General features: G+C 38.3%; 1 non-coding gene across 1 annotated transcript; it reads right to left on the bottom strand.

Moving 5' to 3' along the window:
* Nucleotides 1-3,239: 3,239 nt before the first annotated feature.
* On the bottom strand, nucleotides 3,240-3,346 carry LOC116115077. The gene has a single exon (XR_004125614.1). It is a non-coding gene; the product is annotated as a small nucleolar RNA R71 (small nucleolar RNA).
* Between the last annotated feature and the right edge of the window lie 18,559 nt (nucleotides 3,347-21,905).

Here is a 21,905-nt window from a genome sequence, read left to right on the forward strand (position 1 = left end):
ATGTGGCATGCAAGTTACAGCTCAGAATCACCACTTTCTTATTTTATTTTAGGACTTTATGTTATTATCGATTAATTAGAATCAGATTAGGATTAATGTTATTTTAGGATATTAGAATATTTCTTTTAGGAGATTTAGTGGGATTCAAATACTTGAAGTGGATTTTTGTGAAGTAGATCAGATTAGGTTTTGGAAAAATGACATCACGCCTCTCTCTTCTCTTCTCTGGAATTTTTCTTTCTTTTTGAGTTTTTGTTTATGGCCATGAGAGGCTAATTTTTATAACTTGGTCGAAGGAAACGGAGGCCTCGGAATCAATAAATCTTTGAGATCTACATGTTTTTAGTGTTCAATTTTATGCTTTGAGTATTGGATGTTCTTCTATGCTTATTTTAATGATTGTTTCATTTAATTTCTAGGAGGCCTACTAGGTTATTATTTGTTACAATCTACTGCTAAGTTAGATATCAAATCCGTAATTGTTTGCTCCCTCTAACTTGTGAAGCAATTAGGGTTATTGATTTGCTGCGTCAGGAATTAGTAATCTTAAGAGGAACACTCGACTAAATTAAATGCAACCGCTTGAGTTTGTGTTGCTTAGCTTCATTGATCTCTCTAGTTCTTAAGGCTGCCACCAGATTAAATCTTTAGCGCTTGTCTAGGGTTGTTTAGTAGTAAGGTTAATTAAGATTGCTTGTTTCCTAATTAATTACAACTGAGGAGGGATAGGAAAATAGTTCCAACGGTGAATATTCAGGTATGAATTGATTTAATTTTGCATCAATGATCAGTTGTAAGATTCCGATGGTGGATGTTGACTGCGACCAAGTTTCGTTATATTAATTGATTTCGTATTGAATTGTTTTTGTTTTTGTTTTTGGCTAAGATTGTTTTCTGTTTTACTCAAAATCCCCCCAGCCTTATTCACATCATTGAAAATTCGGCTAGACACTCTTCGTGGGATCGACCCTTGCTTACCTTATTTACAGTTCAGTAGTTAGGTTAGGAAGGTTTTTAATCTTGGTTGCGTACGACAGCACACCAGATTTTGGTGCCGTTGCTGGGGAGTGATTCTAGTTGAATTTTTTGTTTTTTTGTTTATGTGATTTTTTATTGTGTTTTTGTTATTTTTTTTATTTAGCAAAAAAAAATTAAAAACTGTGAACAGTAGTACTGTTCCGGATGAACAGTAGTGATAATCCGTGGATTATACCGTTTTCATTAGACTTTTTAGTCGGATTTCAGGTACTTTCTAGTTCATTTTAACCTGAATTGTTGCTTAATTCTTTACATTTCGTGTTTTAGGTTAAAATGGACATTTTGAGCAAATAAGGACAAAATTGGAAATTCTTAACTCAGAAGTAAGCGGATCTCAGAAGTTGGGAGAGTTCTGAAGCAGAATAAAGCGTTATGAAGCTCGCTTCCAAGGGGGAACACCGAAGATCGAAGAATCAAGCGAAGATGCAAGCAGAGTGGCAGTTCTGTAATTCCAGAACTTTTCAAGAACCTTCGCCCCGGCGAAGTACGCCAGACACGAACATGTCTGCTTCTCTCTTCGCCATGGCGAGATTTCTTCTTCACCACGGCGACGGTCGTAAATTCCAGTTTTGTAAAATGCACAGTTTTACGTTGTGCGTGTTTTTCTGGGAAATTTGGGCGAGGTATAAAAGAAAACATTTAGCCTTTTCCCAAGGGAGGACGAATAGGGTTAGAGCAGCATTTTACATTTTCTTAGAGTTCATTTTGAGAAATTGTGAGGTTGAACAAGGGTTAAGATTCGATTTCAAACCAGAGGATTCATCATTTTGGGGAGATTTCTTATCTTTTCTTTTATTTTCATTATGTTGAACTTTAATATTTTCGTTTCTTTCAATTGTGTTGTTAATTTAGCCATGAACTAACCCATTTTGGGTTAGGGTTTTGATTGTAATTCGGATTTTAATGGGTTAAGTGATTTATTGTTTTATTTTCATATGATTATGCTTGGATTGTGTGTTTACTCTGAATTTTTAATGCTTATATGTGATGAACATGGTGAGATTGAGAAATGAATCATGTTAGGCTTCTTGGGTAATCACCATTGTAGTATTGGATGCTAGAGATAGATTCAAAAATCAATGAAATCATTGTAGGATTCTTATGCTTAATGAGCTTGGATTTGTTAACTTTCAATTTGTTGGGTGCGGAAAGTTGATACAGAAGAGTAGGGAAACATAGCCTGAGAAGGTATGTTTAACACTTAGGAGAGTTCGATTTACAATCAATGCGTATGAGTAAGAATTTAGTTTAATTTTTAGGTTTAACCCATAAAATCCGAATGAAGTCAAAACCCTACCCGTTTACTTGAATTAATTTATATCCGTGTTTTTCATCTCGCATTCGTCGTTAATTTTAGTTTAAAATTTATTGTTCAGTTTTAATTAGAAATAGCTCCCATTAATCCAAAGAAATCGATTGCTTCAAATTGAGAATAGTAGGAAACTTAGTGCTTAGCTAACAATCCTCGTGGGAACGATACTCACTCATCATTATATTACTTGTGCAATTAGAATACTTGCTACATATTGCATGTTGTAGGAAACACGCATCAAGTTTTTGGCGCCGTTGTCGGGGATTTGTTTTAACATTGAGTCTTTCTATAGTTAGCTAGATTGGAGTTTTTATTTTATTTTTAATTTTCAGTTGGTTTGTGGTCTCACTTTCCTTCATTTATGTTTTTGCAGTTTATGCGAAGAGCGACACGTCAACCAGTGGTACCTGTTGATCTTGAGATTGAGAGAACCGTCAGACAACGTAACAGAGAGAGAAGAGGAAGAGAGGATATAGTTGTTGAAGCAGAAGAAATAGTTGTTGAAATGGCAGAACCAGAAAACAGGACACTGAGGGAATTTTTAGTTCCCACAGTGAATGGTAGTGGGTCGAGTATTACTAGACCTACGGTGCAAGCCAACAACTTCGAGATCAAGCCAACGATCATCCAGATGATCCAGTAGTCGGCTAGATTTAATGGTGATTTGAAGGAAGATCCGAATTAGCATATTGCAAATTTCTTGGAAATTTGTGACACTTTCAAGTCAAACGGAGTGTCGGATGACACTATTAGGTTGAGGTTATTCACATTCTCATTGAGGGATAAAGCCAAGGGGTGGTTAATGGCACTACCACCGGGAACTATCACAACTTGGAATGATCTAGCACAGAAATTCCTCACTAAGTTCTTCCCTCCAGCAAAATCGGCAAAATTAAGAAATGATATCACATCATTTCTACAAGATGAGTCTGAGTCATTATATGAGGCTTGGGAGAGATACAAGGAGTTAATTAGGAAATGCCCACACCATGGCTTGCTAGTTTGGCTAAAAGTCCAAACATTCTACAATGGATTGATGGGTAATGTGCAAACCATGGTGGATGCAGCTTCAGGAGGGGCCTTGCAGAATAAGACACCAGAAGAGGCCTATGAGTTGCTTGAGGTTTTGGCAAGCAACAACTATCAAAGACCAAATGAGAGAGCAACACCAAGGAAATCTTCGGGTCTTCATGAAGTTGATGCCTTAACAGCCATCTCAGCCCAACTCACCGCACTTTAGAAGCAGTTGGGAACTATACAGGTAAACTCTATCCAAGCACCTCAACTAACTTGTGATTTTTGTGCAGGAAACCATGTGAGCAGCGAGTGTCAAGTTGGGAACACATTTGCTTCGTCATCTTCATCAACGGAGCAAGTGAATTACTTGGTAGGAAATTAGAGACAACCAAACAACCCATACTCCAACACATACGATCCGGGGTGGAGAAATCATCCAAATCTGGCTTGGGGAAATCAGAACCAGCAAAATAATCAATGGAACTAGAGGATAGTTCCAAATAACCAACCAGGGGTGAATAATCAACTGGTAGATCCAAGAGTGACGAAGTTGGAAGATATGGTTGGGAAATTTATGCAGGAGACCACGGGATTCATGAATGAGACGAGGACGAATTTTAGAAATCAAGGGGCATCCATTCGGAATCTTGAGGTACAGATGGGCCAGTTGGCTGAGAAACTAAATGAGAGACCTCAAGGTTCTTTACCAAGCAACACGGTGACTAACCCACGTGAGCAAGCAAATGCCATCACTTTGAGAAGTGGGATAGTTTTGGAAGAGGTAGAGCAAGATACCAAGCAGGTTGAGCAAACTGGAAAGGAAGATTCGGATGAGGAAGTTGATGAAGAGATTGTTGCTGAAGAGAAACCAAGTGGATTGGAGGAAGAGAAAAAGAAAAAGGATGAAAGGCAAAAGAAGAAGGAGAAATTGCCATTCCCCGAGATACCACCAGAGTTGGCACATCACACCCCACCCGTACCTTTTCCTCAGAGATTGAAGAAAAAGAATTAGGATAAGCAATTTTTAAAGTTTATTGACATTTTTAAAAAATTGCATATTAACATTCCTTTTGCAGATGCATTGCAACAGATGCCGAGCTAAGCGAAGTTCCTTAAGGAAATCTTATCGAACAAAAGGAAGTTAGACGATGAGGAAACGATGATGCTCACGGAGGAGTGTAGTGCCATCCTCCAGAAGAAGTTACCTCCAAAGCTCAAAGATCCAGGGAGTTTTACTATTCCTTGTATTATAGGAGATATTACATTTGATCGTGTTTGTGTGATCTAGGAGCTAGTATTAATTTGATGCCCTTTTCTGTTTTCAGGAGATTAGGGATTGGTGAAGTAAAGCCAATGACCATGTCGTTGCAACTAGTGGATAGGTCAATAAAACACCCGAGGGTGATAGTAGAGGATGTATTGGTGAAGGTGGGAAAGATAATTTTTCCAACAGATTTTGTGGTTTTAGACATGGAAGAGGATAAGGAAATTCCTCTGATTTTGGGCCGACCATTCTTGGCCATGGGGAGAGCACTTATTGATGTGCAGGAAGGAAAGTCACTGTTGAGAGTTCAAGATGAAACAGTAACTTTCAATGTCTTCGAGGCGATGAAATTTCTGGTTGAAACGGATTCATGTTTTAGTGTCGATGTGGTGGACAAATTGGTTGAGGAATCTATGGAAGAAAACACCCCACAATTACCTCTAGAAGTGTGTATAGCCAAATCAAAAATAGTAGAGGTAGAAGAAATGGCAAGTAATGATTGTGCTAGGATGTTAGAAGCACTTCAACCGATTGATGAGAGTCAAGATGTAGAATTTGAGGAGTTTGATTTTGACAAAGAGAAGGAGAAGGAAAAGAATGAAGAACCTCCAAAGCTTGAATTGAAACCTTTACCTTCCCACATCAAATATGTTTATCTTGGAGACTTAGAAACTTTTCCGGTGATGATTAGTTCAGGGTTGGGTACATTAGAGGAAGAGCAGTTGATTAGGGTGTTGAGGGAACATAAACTAGCAATTGGATGGACCATCTCGGACATTAGAGGAATCTCGCCATCATTTTGCATGCATAAGATACTCATGGAGGATGATTTTTAAGCCTAGGGTGCAACGACAACAGAGATTGAATCCTTCGATGAAGGAAGTGGTGAGAAAGGAGGTGGTGAAACTCTTAGATGCGGGAATTATTTATCCTATTTCTGATAGGCAATGGGTGAGCCCAGTACAAGTGGTTCTGAAGAAGGGAGGTATCACGGTGGTAAAGAATGAGAGTAATGAGTTGATACCAATGAGGACGGTGACGGGCTGGAGCGTATGCATTGATTACCGTAAATTAAATGAGGCAACAAGGAAGGATCATTTTCCAGTACCTTTTATTGATCAGATGTTGGAGAGGTTGGCAGGACATGCCTATTACTGTTTCCTAGATGGGTATTCAGGATATAACCAGATTGCCATCGCTCCCGAGGATCAAGAGAAGACTACCTTCACTTGCCCCTACGGCACCTTTGCTTACCGAAGAATGCCTTTTGGGTTATACAATGCACTAGTAACATTTCAAAGATGCATGATGTCAATCTTTGGAGACATGGTGGAACGGTTTATAGAAGTCTTCATGGATGACTTCTCAGTTTTTGGTTCATCATTTGATAGCTGTCTAACTAATCTTTCTTTTGTTTTGCAGCGATGTAAGGAGACGAACTTGGTGCTCAATTGGGAGAAGTGTCACTTCATGGTCCAAGAGGGAATAATGCTCGGGCATAGGATCTCCAAGGATGGAATAGAAGTTGATTGAGCAAAGACGGAAGTGATTGAGAAGCTACCACCACCATCAAATGTCAAAGCAGTCCGAAGTTTCTTAGGGCATGCGAGGTTTTACAGACGCTTCATAAAGGATTTTTCTAAGATTTCTAAACCCCTTTGCAATTTGTTAAATAAAGATGTTGTTTTTGACTTTAACGATGATTGCATGCATGTCTTTCTAACTCTAAAAAAATTATTAGTATCTGCACCTATTATTGCAGTTCCTGATTGGGGACTACCCTTCGAATTGATGTGTGATGCTAGTGATTTTGCTTTAGGGGTAGTTTTAGGACCGAGGAAAAACAAAGTGTTGCATGTGATTCAGTATGCTAGCAAAACACTCGTTGATGCACAATTGAATTACACTACCACTGAGAAAGAATTGTTGGCTATAGTTTTTGCTTTTGACAAGTTTCGTTCTTACTTGTTAGGTGCCAAGGTGATCGTCTACACTGACCATTTAGCACTCAGGCACCTATTGGCAAAGCAAGAAGCAAAACCTCGGTTGATAAGATGGATTTTACTACTTCAGGAGTTTGAGTTAGAGATTCGAGACAAGAAGGGGTCGAAAAATGTGGTGGCTGATCACTTGTCGAGGATTGAGAGACAATCAAGGGAAATGAGGAGGAAATGCCAATTGGAGAAACATTTCCGGATGAGAAGTTGAATAGAGTGGAAGAAGCACCATGGTATGTGGATTTTGCAAACTATTTGTCATCAAGGGTGCTCCCAAGTGGTATGACGTACCAACAAAAGAGGAAATTCTTCTTAGATTTGAAGTACTACTTTTGGGAAGAACCTTTCTATACAGACATTGTACTGATCAAATGATACGGAGATGTGTCCCGGAGGAGGAGGTGGAAAGCATTCAATGGCATTGTCACGAGAAAGAAGTAGGTGGCCATTTTGGAGGAGCTAGGACAGCAGCCAAGGTTTTACAATCGGGGTTTTATTGGCCAACCCTCTTTAAGGATTCCTTCCGGATGATTCAAGAGTGTGACCAATGTCAACGGATGGGTAATATTTCAAAAAGAGATGAGATGCCATTGAACAACATCCTGGTGGTTGAACTTTTTGATGTGTGGGGGATTGATTTCATGGGTCCCTTCTCAAGTTCTTTTAGGAACACATATATCTTGGTAGCAGTGGATTACGTGTCGAAGTGGGTTGAGGCAGTTGCATTGCCGACTAATGATGCTAGGGTAGTGATTAAGTTTGTGAGAAAGAATATTTTCTCAAGGTTTGGGGTACCACGGGCAATCATTAGTGATGGAGGATCTCACTTTTGCAATAGGCAAATGGATGCACTGTTGAGTAGGTATAGAGTGACACATAGAGTTGCAACACCTTACCATCCGCAAACGAGCGAGCAAGTGGAACTGTCGAATAGAGAACTTAAGGGGATTTTAGAAAAGACAGTTAATGCATCTAGGAAAGATTGGTCATGGAAGCTGGATGATGCGCTTTGGGCATACCGAACCGCTTTTAAGACTCTGATTGGTATGTCTCTATTTAGGATGGTTTATGGGAAAGCATGCCACTTGCTGGTAGAACTCGAGCATAAAGCATATTGGGCAGTCAAGCAACTAAACATGGACTTGAAAGCTGCTGGAGAAGAAACGATGTTGACTTTGAACGAACTCGATGAGTTTCGTCTTGATGCATATGAGAATGCCCGGATTTACAAGGAGAAGACAAAAAGATCGCATGACAAGCATATCCGGAAGAAGGACTTTGAAGTAGGGCAGAAGGTGTTGTTGTTCAATTCTAGACTTAGGCTTTTTCCCAGAAAACTGAAGTCTAGATGGTCCGGACCATTCACAGTGACAAGAATTCACCCATACGGAGCGGTGGAAGTGTCACATGAAGAAAAGGGCACATTTACAGTAAATGGACAGAGATTGAAGCCTTACATAGTTGGGATGATGAGTTGCGAATCCATCCCAATCCGGCTTGACATCCCAACTTGAAGGATTGAGAGAGTCGAGCTATCGACTATAAACAAGCGCTTCTTGGGAGACAACCCAAGTGTTTTTAATTATTTTTTTTTTCATTTCGTTGTGTTTGAATTTGTTTGAATTCTTGATGATTTTGAATGATTTTTGATTGGTGTGTTTTTGGGTGTTTTAGGTGAAATTTTCAGAGAAGGAAAGGACACAAAATGCTCTAGACTTCGCTGGGGCGAAGAAGTTTTCTTCGCCGCGGTGAAGCAATCGAAAACAAAAATGTCAGCCCTTGGAAGTTTTCGCCCCGGCGAAGAAAGTAGGATAAATTTTTGGAAAATTTTCTAAGGCATTGTCGCCGATGCGAAGAAAATTCTTCACCGAGGTGAGTTGCCTCGGTATGGTTTCGCCCTGGCGAAGAATTTTTCTTCGCCGCGGCGAAACCTGGGTATTTTTTTTAGGGTTCATGGACGAAGAACGTCGCCGCGGCAACGGTACTTTTCTATAAATACCCACTCTTCTTTTTCATTCTTCACGCAACTTTTCATTTTCACTTGAGAGAAAATATTTCAAAATTCAATCTTTTGCCTTCCAAGTGCTTTTCCAACCAAAATTCTTACTCCCTAACCTTCCTAAACACCAAAACAACCCATTTCAACAACAATTTTCACGAAAATTTTTGGATAAAAAATTTGGGGCTTTTCAATCTAGGCTGTTTCTGGTTCAATTGGTGGCGAATACTCTTTCATATTGGTAAGATCTCGAATACCCAAAGCTTTTTATCGCACAATTTCAAGTTTTTAATTGTTGATCTGCAAATTTTTGTTACGATTGAGTTGTGGAATTTGGGTGATTTTGAGCGTTGATTTTGTTAGAGGAAGAGTAGTTCGTGCTTTGGGTGATTGTGAGGAGTGTGGGTTTATGAAAAATTGAGGTGTTTGTGTGGATTTGAAAATTTTGTAGTTTGGGGGTAAAGCGCAAATTTTTGGAAGTGTTGTTTGTTTTTGCAGGATTGAACTGGTTGTGTAGAACAACTAGGTTTGAATTGTTGGGATATAATTTTTGAGTGAGCTTAAATTGTGAACAATGCCTGCCAAAATTAAGCATCCATACAAGGGTAAGGGTAAGGCCGAAGGAAAGAATGTTGACAACCGTTTTGTTAATGATGAAGCCTGTAAAAGGTATGAGAAGGCAATCCAAAAAGACAAGGGTATTATTCTTGAACGCGGATTGACCGCGAGTCAGTCCTTGGACTGGAGTAGAGGGAGACGTTGGGAGATGTTTATGAGTGCTCCTACACAACCGGCTATAGAGCCGCTAGTAAGGGAGTTCTATGCCAATCTCCCGGATTGTCAGGAAGGTACAGTTTTTGTAAAAGGGGTTGACGTGCCATTTACGGAAAGGGTAATCAACCAGTTCTATAACCTGAATGAAATTTTCCAGGATGAGTACGTACAGTTTAAGAGATCACGGTTTGAGGATAGTATCATCCTTCCGGTTATTGCAAAACCGGATGCAGATTGGGCAGTATCGAAGAAACAAAAGAAGACTCTCAAGGGAACTCAGTTGACACCGATGGCTCGATTGTGGCAATATTTTGTCAGTGCGAAATTGATGCCAAAATCGCACTACAGCACAGTTACTCACGAGAAGGCAGTATTGCTTTACTCTATTGCCACAGGGAAGAGAATCGATGTGGGAGACATGATCTGGAATAGCATTAAGCTAGCCTCCAAACCAGGGCGAACAAGTTACGGTTTCCCACATCTTATCACAACCTTATGCCTTAGAGCTGGAGTCGAGGTTCAGGATGACGAGCACCGTATTCATGCTGCCCCAGTTTTAGACTCAGAGTATTATAACAAGCACCTTGACCATCCGAAAGCTGATCAACCAAGGGCAGGAACGAAACGGTAGAGAACCACACAAGGCCCTGCCACATCCTCCAGCTCCACAGCTACTTAGAAAGAGATGGTGCAGCAGATGATGGGTATGATGCAACGGATGGTAAATCGTCAAGATTGGTTCATTGAGCAGACCCACATGATGTATGAGATGCAGAAGAATAGCTTTAAAGAGCTCAACGTTGACACTTCAACATACCAATGGGCCGACTGGGACTCAAATGCGTGGATGGGCTCCGAGGAAGAAGAGGAAGATGAAGAAGATGAGGAAGAAGAAGAATGAGCCGAAGCACCTACTTTTGTTTGTCTTTATGTTTATTTGTTTTTTTTTTTTAATTTTGTTGTTCGTTTTAAACATTAAACTCAGTTTTATTTTTGTTTTAGAATTTTTTTAGTTGTTTTAGTTTTCTTTTAATTTGTAGTTGTTGCAAAGACGAGATTAGGTTGTAATATTTTCAAGTTAGTTTGTGAAATTTTGCTAACACAAGGGACACCACAATTTCAATTGTTTAAACAGATTATGGGTAATGAAAAGTCTGAGACCAGGTGTGCATTGTGGAGTGACACTTCACGGATTGACCGGGTGTGCATTGTGGAGCGACACTTCACGGATTGACCTGGGAGTTTTCTCATACCTTTGTTCTTTTTGATTTTCTATTCCTGATTTATGCGTAATGGAACATTGGGGACAATGTCATGTTTAGTTTGGGGGTAGGAAATAGAAATAAAACCTAGTTTAAGGGTATATTAGCTAGAAACCAGAACCCGCCTTAAAAACTGCCTAGCAGTACTTGGCAACCTCTGGTTTAACAACACCACGTACACCTTAAACGAAAATAATAATAATAATAATAATTTTCTTCTTTAGTTTGATTGTTTTTGCTGATGATGAATTGTATAAATCAATGATGAGAATAGGGTTGTTGCATTTTTATTGTTGAGAAATGTTAAGCATTGCTTCAAGTTTATGCTTATTGACTGGATTCTGATTGAGGTTTGTTGAGTAGTTTAGCCACAATTTTCATTTATTTCGGCATGCTTAGATTCATTTTATGTGGTTAGGTGAAGTTTGATAATGTTGGTGGACTCTAGAACCTAGTAGAGAAGTGCTTGAGGCGAAATTCTAGATTAGACATGGTTGAGAAGATGATTTAGGCATTTTTCGAAACGTTTGAGGCTTTCTAGCCGACCCATGAATGAAATTGTCCCTAGTCACCCATTTGAGCTGTTTAAATTTTATTGCTTCATTTTTCTTGGAAAACAACAAAATTGTCCAATCCTTATACCCTAAACATTTTATCGTACCCTTAGGAGAATTCGGTCCTAATGCAAACGAAAGAGTTGTACGAATAAGCCAAACGAATAGTTTGGGGGTTGGGAGAAGAGAAATGGGAGTTGGGAGAAGAGGAATAAAAACAAAAGAGGTAGTCACCTCAATTCAATTGAATTGTTGTTTTTTATTGTTTTAAAAAAAAAAAAAAAACCATTTTTGCCTAGTTTAAGGGTATATCGGCTGGAAACCAGAACCCGCCTTAAAAACTACCTGGCAGTACTTGGCAACCTCTAGTATAACAACGACACGTACACCTTAAACGGAATTCCCCCGTATTTATGGTTTCCGGAATAAGAAAAATACAAGTTTGATGGTTGCGAATTAGTGGACATTTCAATTGGTGGTTAAGAAGAAGTGGAGTCGATTTGATGTCAGTTTATGCATTAGGAAAACCGAGTTTTCTTACTTTGTTATTCCTATCTTTTTTCTTGGAACCCACTACCCGAGCCTAACGTTACAAGCTTTTAAAGACCTTTTGATTCTTATCTTTGTCTAGTCCTCATTAGTGGAGAGTAGTTCGATATTTAGGCTTATGGAGTCTGCCAGCATTTGATAAACTTTACATTTCTGCGTAAAATAATCTGGGAAGTTGGAATGTGGATTGAACTGGGGATCACCTACTTGGTGGACTGATTCAGAAAGATAGTCGATATAGCTTATAACTTCTTGGAGTGTTGAACATTTCCTGATAATAATTTTTCAACAACTTTTGAGACTTGTGGAATTTCTAGGCAATTCGTTTGTTGAATATGAGTCTTGCTGGTTTTTGTTCATTTTCAGTTTTGATGTGTGTGTGTTGCGTGTTTTTGTTCATAGTTGTTGTTTCATTCCCTTTAGTTTTGTACCATATGCTTGGGGACGAGCATATGTTTAGTTTGGGGATATTTGATAATACGTGGATTATACCGTTTTCATTAGACTTTTTAGTCAGATTTCAGGTACTTTCTAGTTCATTTTAACCTGAATTGTTGCTTAATTCTTCACATTTCGTGTTTTAGGTTAAAATGGACATTTTGAGCAAATAAGGACAAAATTGGAAATTCTTAACTTAGAAGTAAGCGGATCTCAGAAGTTGGGAGAGTTCTGAAGCAGAATAAAGCACTATGAAGCTCGCTTCCAAGGGAGAGAACATAAGATCGAAGAATCAAACGAAGATGCAAGCAGAGTGGTAGTTCTGTAATTCCAGAACTTTTCAAGAAGCTTCGCCCTGGCGAAGACTTATTCTTCGCCGCGGCGAAGTACGCCAGACACGAACATGTCTGCTTCTCTCTTCGCCGCGGCGAGATTTCTTCTTCGCCGCTGCGACAGTCGTAAATTCCAGTTTTGTAAAATGCACAGTTTTACGTTGCGCGTGTTTTTCTGGGAAATTTGGGCGAGGTATAAAAGAAAACACTTAGCCTTTTCCCAGGGGAGGTCGAATAGGGTTAGAGCAGCATTTTACATTTTCTTAGAGTTCATTTTGAGAAATTGTGAGGTTGAACAAGGGTTAAGATTCGATTTCAAACCAGACGATTCATCATTTTGGGGAGATTTCTTATCTTTTCTTTTATTTTCATTATGTTGAACTTTAATAGTTTCGTTTCTTTCAATTGTGTTGTTGATTTAGCCATGAACTAACCCATTTTGGGTTAGGGTTTTGATTGTAATTCGGATTTTAATGGGTTAAGTGATTTATTGTTTTATTTTCATATGATTATGCTTTNCTCGACTAAATTAAATGCAACCGCTTGAGTTTGTGTTGTTTAGCTTCATCGATCTCTCTAGTTCTTAAGGCTGCCACTAGATTAAATCTTTAGCACTTGTCTAGGGTTGTTTAGTAGTAAGGTTAATTAAGATCGCTTGTTTCCTAATTAATTACAACTAAGGAGGGGTAGGAAAATAGTTCCAACGGTGAATATTCAGGTATGAATTGATTTAATTTTACATCAATGATCAGTTGTAAGATTCCGATGGTGGATGTTGACTGAGACCAAGTTTCGTTATATTAATTGATTTCGAATTGAATTGTTTTTGTTTTTGTTTTTGGCTAAGATTGTTTTCGGTTTTGCTCAAAACCCCCCTAGCCTTATTCACATCATCGAAAATTCGGCTAGACACTCTTCGTGGGATCGACCCTTGCTTACCCTATTTATAGTTCAGTAGTTTGGTTAGGGAGGTTTTTAATCTTGGTTGCCTACGACAGCACACCACAATCTCACATCAAATATCAAATATACCAATACTACTTCTCATGGATAAGTTCTAATCATCATTCAACACCAAATCCATCAACAATTCTTCATATAAAACACATATATATGTATAAAAGGAATTCTCTACGCAATATTACTTAAATCATACTTAGGGTAGGATTTACTTACCTTATATGTGAGCAATCCAACACTTTAAAAATCTTCTTTGAACCAACTCTCTTTCTCTTAAATTCTATGAACACACATCATCAAAATTCAACACTTTAAAAATTAAAACTTACTTCTAGGTGTAAGGATCTTACCTAAGGATGCTTGGGATTGAAAATCCACTAAAAAGTACCCAAAATCTATGAATTTTCCTTGAAGAAGAATTGAAGAAATTGAGAGGATTTGAAGGTGAAGGTGGCGTGAAAATGGATGAAGAATGGCTAGGGTTTCATTCTTCAATTCTTGATATAACATATTATTATTTATAGAATCCCATTTTTCCCTTACACTTTTTATGAAATTCCATCAGTGTCCCTTAGTCAATTACCAAAATGCCCTTATTTTTATTAACTTCTCCATGTTATTCTATCTCTTTTCACTCCCCACTTTTTCAACTAATTATGAGTGAAAAGACCATTTTACCCCTAATGAAATTTTAAGGCATTTTCTTCACACTTTTTTCAAAATAACTTTAACAAAAATCAACTAAGGGTAAAAAGGCATAAGCAAAGCTAAGTACCTCAATGTGGGCGTTACAATTCTCCTCCCTTATAAGAATTTCGTCCCCAAAATTCAGTCAAACAACTCGGGATGGCGGTTTCGCATATCTTGCTCTACCTCCCATGTTGCTGGTTCTACCTTATGATTCCTCTATAGGGATTTTACGAGTGGAATACTCTTGTTTCGGAGCTCTTTAATCTTTCCATCCAATATCTGTACTAGACGTTTCTCATAAACGAGATTCTCTTCTAAGTCCACTTCCTCTACTGTCAGTATATGGGAGGGGTCATTGACATACTTTCGAAGCATCGAGATATGAAACACATTATGCACCCTATCCATACTAGGTGGTAGCGCCAACTTATAAGCTACATTTCCCATCGTTGTAATACTTCAAATGGACCAATGTATCTCGGTGCTAACTTTCCTTTGTCACCAAAACGCACTACCTGCTTATAGGGGGAAACTTTTAGAAACACTTTATCACCCACTTCGAACTCAACATCTTTTCTCTTCAAATCTCCATAGCTTTTCTGTCTATCTTGGGCTTGCTTCATTCTACTTTTGATCAACTTGATATCCTCTATCATTTTTTGAGTTATCTCTGGCCCAAGAGTTGTACTCAACACATCTTTCTCTCCTACCTAATCCCAATGCAATGGAGATCTACATCGCCTACCATACATGGCTTCATAAGGAGCCATCTTAATTGCAGACTGATAGCTGTTATTATAGCCAAACTCCACCAAAGGTAACATATCATGCCAAGTTATTCTATAATCCATATAGCATGCTCTCAACATATCCTCAAGTATCTGATTTGTTCTCTCAGTCTGGCCATCTATTTGAGGATGGTATGTTGTACTAAATGCTAATCTGGTACCCAAATTTCTCTGTAGACTAGTCCAGAAAGCTAAAACAAATATGGAATCTCTATTTGACACTATGGTCTTAGGCACACCATGGAGTCTGAGTATCTCCCTGACATAGATCTGGGCTAACTGATCTGAGGTAGTGCTATCCTTTACTAGAAGAAAATGGGTTGATTTAGTTAATCTGTCTACTATCACCCATATGGCATTAAACCCTTTCTGAACTCTGGGAAGGCCTTTAATAAAATCCATGGATATACTCTCCCATTTCCATTTAGGAATGCTAAGTGGCTGAATGCTAATGCCTTTGGTGTTCCTTATGCTCCTGTCTTGACTTGGAATAAACCAGGATGTCATCAATAAACAGCACTATAAATTGATCAAGACAATCGTGAAACACGCGGTTCATTAAATCCATGAAGACTGCTAGGGCATTGGTTAACCCAAAAGGCATCACCACAAACTCATAATGCTCATATCTCATCCGAAAAGCAGTCTTGGCAATATCTTGTTCCACCACTCTTACTTGATGATAACCTGACCTCAAATCAATCTTTGAAAACACTGCTGCTCTTTTCAGCTAATCAAATAAGTCATCTATACGAGACAACGGGTACTTATTCTTCACTGTCACTTTATTCAACTCTCTATAATCTATACACATCCGTAGGGATCCATCTTTCTTCTTCACAAACAAAATTGGAGCTCCTCAAGGAGAATGACTGGGTCGAATAAAACCCTTACCTAGGAGTTCTTGGAGTTGCTTCTTCAATTCCTAAAGCTTGGCTGGGGCCATCCGGTAAGGTGCTTTAGAAATTGGTGCGGTCCCTGGTGCCAGTTCAATACTGAATTCTACTTCTCTTTTCAGAGGTAAACCCAGCAAATCTTCGAGAAATACATCTAAAAACTTCCGAACTATTGGCACATTCTAAATCTCTGGTTATGGGACATCACTACTGTGCACTACATGGGCAATGTATGTTAGGAAACGACCCGTTAACATAGCGGAAAAACAAAACGATAATAACAAGGATCGTTCCTATTGAGCCAAGATCAAAGGTACAATTTTTACAGTTTATATAAATACAAGAATCTGTAAAAATTAAACATGAGTTTAGAAAAACATACGCACGTTTGGAGGCTCCTCCAAAATAGTCTTTGTACATATTTGCTACCGATCCAAGCGTAGGATTGAACTTATGAAATCAACACGAAGACAATTACAAAGAACCAAAGAGGGATTTGCTAGATCCTCTTTGGCTTTAAGATTAAGAAGAAGAAAAATCAATGAAATTGATTTTTAGGCAAAATTAATCTGCCGTGGGAGAGTGTTTAAGGGGCTGCTGTGTTTGTTCTTTTTCAAAGAAAATGAACTAATGAAATCACTTCACTTTTTACAAATAATCATTTTCTTTTATAGTAAAACTTTAATGCCCTATTCCCATATGGAATAGCCTTGGGCTCCAACCCAAACACCCAATGTTACCAAACACTCCCAAATTAGATATTTTATTTATTTCATCATTATCTTAATTAAACTCAATTAATATATATTTAATCTATATATTAACATTTAACAATAATGATGATTTAATTAAATATATGCGAACTCATATTTAAACGTAATTTCACTTATTTAATTTTTCTAATAAATTAAATAAAGGTCGGACACTCAGCAATTTAATTGCACTGTGAAATTACCAAAATACCCTTTCACCTAAAAAGACGAAACGCCCTTCTTTCTTCTTGAGTCTTAAATTATCTCTATGTGTGTGACCCATAGGCTCCTCATCATACGGCAGTGTATAGTATCGCGATTAACACCAATTAATCGTCTCACTAATACACAGACCAAGATTGGCCCCTAGCAAGGCATCATGGCCACGATAGATTTGAATCAGCAAAGTAGTACCTATCAACGATATGGTCATCGTACAATTCGATCCTTTCATCATACGTATCTCGACGAGACGAAGGATAGAAATAGTGTCAACCTTCGGTTACTCCGATATTATGTATTCAGTTTCTAGACCAAGACCTGTATCATAAACTGGATAGAGCAACAACTCAATCCACTGTGGCCACAGTTTTGTGTCATTGCCATACAATGAATTGCGCCATGAGATAACTTCTCCCGACCCGGGAGTGATGAATCCTCTGTCGATCCACCATAGTCTTGATACACTCCTTGATGCAACCAATCACCATCGTATAGATAGCTCTAAAAAGAACTACATTAGGCTAGTGTCAAACTACACTAATTAGTGCACAAGCGCTCTAGTGATCTCAAGTCTAAGGATCACATGCACCACCATCGTTAGAGGATTGTTCCATAGACACTAGGGTTATCATCCATACGGAATCCTCTAGTGGGTAAGTCCAGTGAACTTGCTGGTGTATTGCTATAGTAAGCACCCAGTGTGCACCAGGTGTCACCAAACAACCTTGACAAGTAAGATCAATCACTGCTTTTCGATAGGGTCGTTCAACACTATGATAGCCTTACCGTATTATCTGTGCCTTACTTCAGAAAATACTAGGGTACCGAAGTTTATGAATGGCCACCATATGTGCTCATAGGCTTCTCACTATCAAGATTTGAAACACTTGATACCTCGTCACGGTTCTAACATTTTAAAGACATATATCATACATATTGCAATAATAAGATTTACGCTATATAATAAAATGCCTTTTATTGATTAATGAACATTAATATGAAGAGTCAATTCCACAATATTGATGGCTCTAGGGCACCTACTCCAACAAGTACCCAGAACACCCTTTTCTTAACATCTTTTAGCTTTTAAACTACTGATTAACATACTCAACTGATGGCCCTCTCCAAAAAATAAATTTATCTCCGTCATCAAGATTAATTTTGCTTTCTTCTTGACAATCATTTCTATCCCATGCCTCCCTAGGAAATCCATGCCCAAAATAACATCAAAGTCGGGCATATCGAACCCTATCAAATATAGCTGGTAACCCTTCCATGGATCACTATGGACTCATCTGGAAGCATCTCATGGGTACTAACATAACCCCATCAGGTAATTCTATCTTAATAGGTTGATCTACTCAAAACAGGTTAAAATAACTCAAAGTCGGGCATATGAACACTATACAATCAACTGGTAATTCCCTTCCATGGATCACTACGGACTCCTCTGGAAGCATCTCATGGGTCACTACACTAACCCCATCAGGTAATTCATCTAATAGGTTGATCATACAATAGGTTTCAACTTAATCTTTATACCATTCCATGAGTAATAAAAGAATGTGTGGCTCCAGAATCAATCAATGCATAAAGAGGAACTGCATGAAATAATAGTTGACCAGTAACTGTGGATGGAGGCCTCTGCTTACCTTTGTGCCCCGATCACCCGGGCATTTGTACATCTGGAAGTCTACGCTGCTGGCGCAGGAGGGCTTTACAACTTTCATAAGTGCCTCGGCTATCGACACTCAGGATACATTTTGGCCTTTCCCTTAAACACTCCCTCGGGTGCGTTTCCCACACTTAGGACATGGGGGGAATTCAGCAGTTCTTGGCCGTTACTCTACTAGTCTCTTGTTCTTCTTAAGTTGGAATCTCTTCTTGTTCCACTTCCCTGTTTCTTGAAACATCATTCCTCTTTTAGTGGAGTGGGAGATGGGTCACTGAATACTGTGTTGATGGTCCCACTAAGGTGACCTTATTTACAAATATTTTTACCCTTAAAACTCGCTCTAAAGCTTTAATATAAGTATGAGGGGCTCAGCTCTGCCCATCATATCATGGGCTATTTCTGGTTTCAGCCCATGAACAAAATTATCTTTTCTCAATTTGTCTGTGTGTTTACTATACTGGGTGCAAATCGTGCAAGAGAGTTAAATCTTACGAATACTCTTTTACCGTACTTAGAACCTTGCTTCAAACTGATACTCTTGAATCCTCACTGAACCGATCACTGCTCTATATTTAGCTCATAATCTTCTGAACTTCCCATGTCATAGAGCTAAACATGGTATCTTCCATCAATTCCACAAATTCGGGCATCACTCAAAATAGAAAGCTGCATACCGTATCTTTTCTCTGTGTTATGGGAAAAAGTGTCGTCGTGATTCCATGGACCTAAAACATTCCTCCTCTAATGGGTCTATGGTACCCCTAAATTTGAACGGTGGTGTTGGTTGTAGTCCATAAATAGGCTCAATACGGTTGCACGTCAGAGGTACCGACCTTTCTCTTTCTTCCTGGTGTTTGATACACGAACGGGGTTTAAACTCTCTTGGTACAACTCTTCCTTGACTCTACTAACACTTAGTATACAATACTACGATTCTTGCCTCATCCAGGGTAGGAGGAGTAGGTTCTGGTGGGTTGGAGTTTCCCCACACTATGCATTCTTACTACCTGCTCAGGTCTACGTCTCATCTACAAAACAACCACACTTGAATCAACTCAAATAACTTATCACTACTATAAGGAAAGAAATAATCTACAACGGCGGCTACGGAATGTCAGTGCGGAGGAGGGGCACACTGTCAAATCCCAAAATCTTTGCTTTGATACCAAAAATGTAATGACTCTCTTTCTAGCTAGTATACTCGTAAAATAACAGTAAACTCACTAATATATATGTAAGAAAATATACATATAACGAGTATAAAATTATGGGCCCATATTTAATTTTCTTTATATACAAATCTTACATAATTTAATAAAGTCTCAAAATAGTAACTCAACAGTTTTGCCAACCCTACCGCTGCGTGATGTTCCAAGTGACCGCATCTCACTTTTACCAGCAAAAAACTTAAAACAATGGGGTGAGCAAATTGCTCAGTAAGTAAGCCGCTACGCTACCCTTCTCTCTCTGTTGCTAATACTGAATTTCTTTCCTTACTTCACACTTCCCTATCTTCTCTATTTTTCTCTACTCTTACTCTGTTTTTCTTCTATTTTCTCTGTTTTTCCTTCTGTTCTTTCTCTATTCTTTCTCTCTCATATCTAATTTCCCACTACTAGATAATGGGCATGTATTATGATATATATGATGCAAATGCACAAATGTATAAAAATGCATTTTCTTTTCTGTTTTCTTTCTTTCTTTCTTATTCTTTGCCGATCGGACTCGGTTGAGGCATGGTTTTCGGAACCTTGGCTGTGTGAGTGTATTCTTCTTTTTGGGTACAGCCCTATCCACATGCAATCTTACGACCATACCAATTCTTTTTTCTTATTCGCTCACTAAGGCGGCATGCATGGGGGAATTCTTCTTGTCACTCACGGGTTCCCCATTGCAACAACCTTTTCTCCTTTTACTTTTTACACTTCTTTAAAAAAAATTGGATTTGAACTTCTTAATATTCTCATTTCTTTCTATTTACTCTTTAACATTCTTTAGTGCTTTTTCATGCTCTTATGAGTATGTATGCATGTAGATGGTTTCATGCTTATAATTGATGCATGTTTCTACAACATGCAAATGTAGCAAGTATACTAGTCACACAAGTAATAGAGTGATGAGTGAGTATCGTTCCCACGAGGATTGTTGCTAAGCACTAAGTTTTCTACCGTTTTCAAGTTGAAGCAATCGAATTCTTTTGGATTAAAGGGAGCAATTAAAACTATAACTGAAACAAAATTTACTAAAATAAAAGTAAACTATGAAAGCAAGATTTAAATGGGGAAAAAATCAATTCAAACAAACGGGTAGGGTTTTGACTTCATTCGGACTCTATGGGCTCTTTCTAAAGAATTAAACTCGATTCATATTCACATGCATTGATTGTAAATCGAACTCTCTAAAGTGTCAAACATACCTTCTTAGGCTATGTTTTCCTACTCTTCCCTATTAACCTTCCACATCCAACAAATTGAAGGTTAATAAATCTAAACTCATTAAGCACAAGAATCCTAGATTGATTTCATTGGTTCTTGAATTTATCTCTAGCATCCAATACTACAATGGTGATTATCCAAGAAGCCTAACGTGATTCATTTCTCAATCTCATCATGTTCATCACATATAAATAGTCAATTCAAAGTAATCACACAATCAATCAAGTTCATATGAAAATAAAATCAATCAATCAATTAACCCATGAAATTCCGAACTACAATCAAAACCCTAACCCAAATTAGGTTAGTTCATGTCTAAATCAATAAAACAATTAAAAGAAACGAAAAATTCCAAGTTCAACTTCATGGACACAAGAGAAAAGAAAAAGAATCTCCCCAATTGACGAATCCACTGGTTTCACCTCGAATCTTCACACTTTGTTTAATCCAAAATCACTCAAAAATAGATCTAAGAAAATGTAAAAAACTGCTATCTCTCCACGAATGCCCTAAACAAAAAGACTAAGTATTTCTTTTATACCTCGCCCAAAATCCTAAAACTTAGCCTAAAAACGAAACTGTGCATTTTACAAAAACTAGAAAATGCAGACTCGCCGCGGCAAAGAAGGAATCTCGCCGCGGCGACAAAGGAGTTGAATCTGGTGCGTGACTGGGTCATTTCGCCACGGCAAAGCTTCCTAAAGAATTCTAAAATTATAGAATTGCCCTCCACTTGCTTCTGAGTCCAGAAACTCCAAATCTGTCTTTATTTGCTCAAAATGTCCATTTTAACCTAAAACACAAAATGTAAGGAATTAAGTAGCAATTCAGGCAAAAATAAACTAAGAAGTATCTAAAATCCGGCCTAAAGGCTTAAATAAACTAGTATAATCCTCGGATTATCAAATACCCCCAAACTAGGGACATGCTCGTCCTCGAGCATCAGGTACA

Source organism: Pistacia vera, unplaced genomic scaffold (assembly GCF_008641045.1).
Source record: "Pistacia vera cultivar Batoury unplaced genomic scaffold, PisVer_v2 Contig73, whole genome shotgun sequence".
NCBI lineage: Eukaryota > Viridiplantae > Streptophyta > Magnoliopsida > Sapindales > Anacardiaceae > Pistacia > Pistacia vera.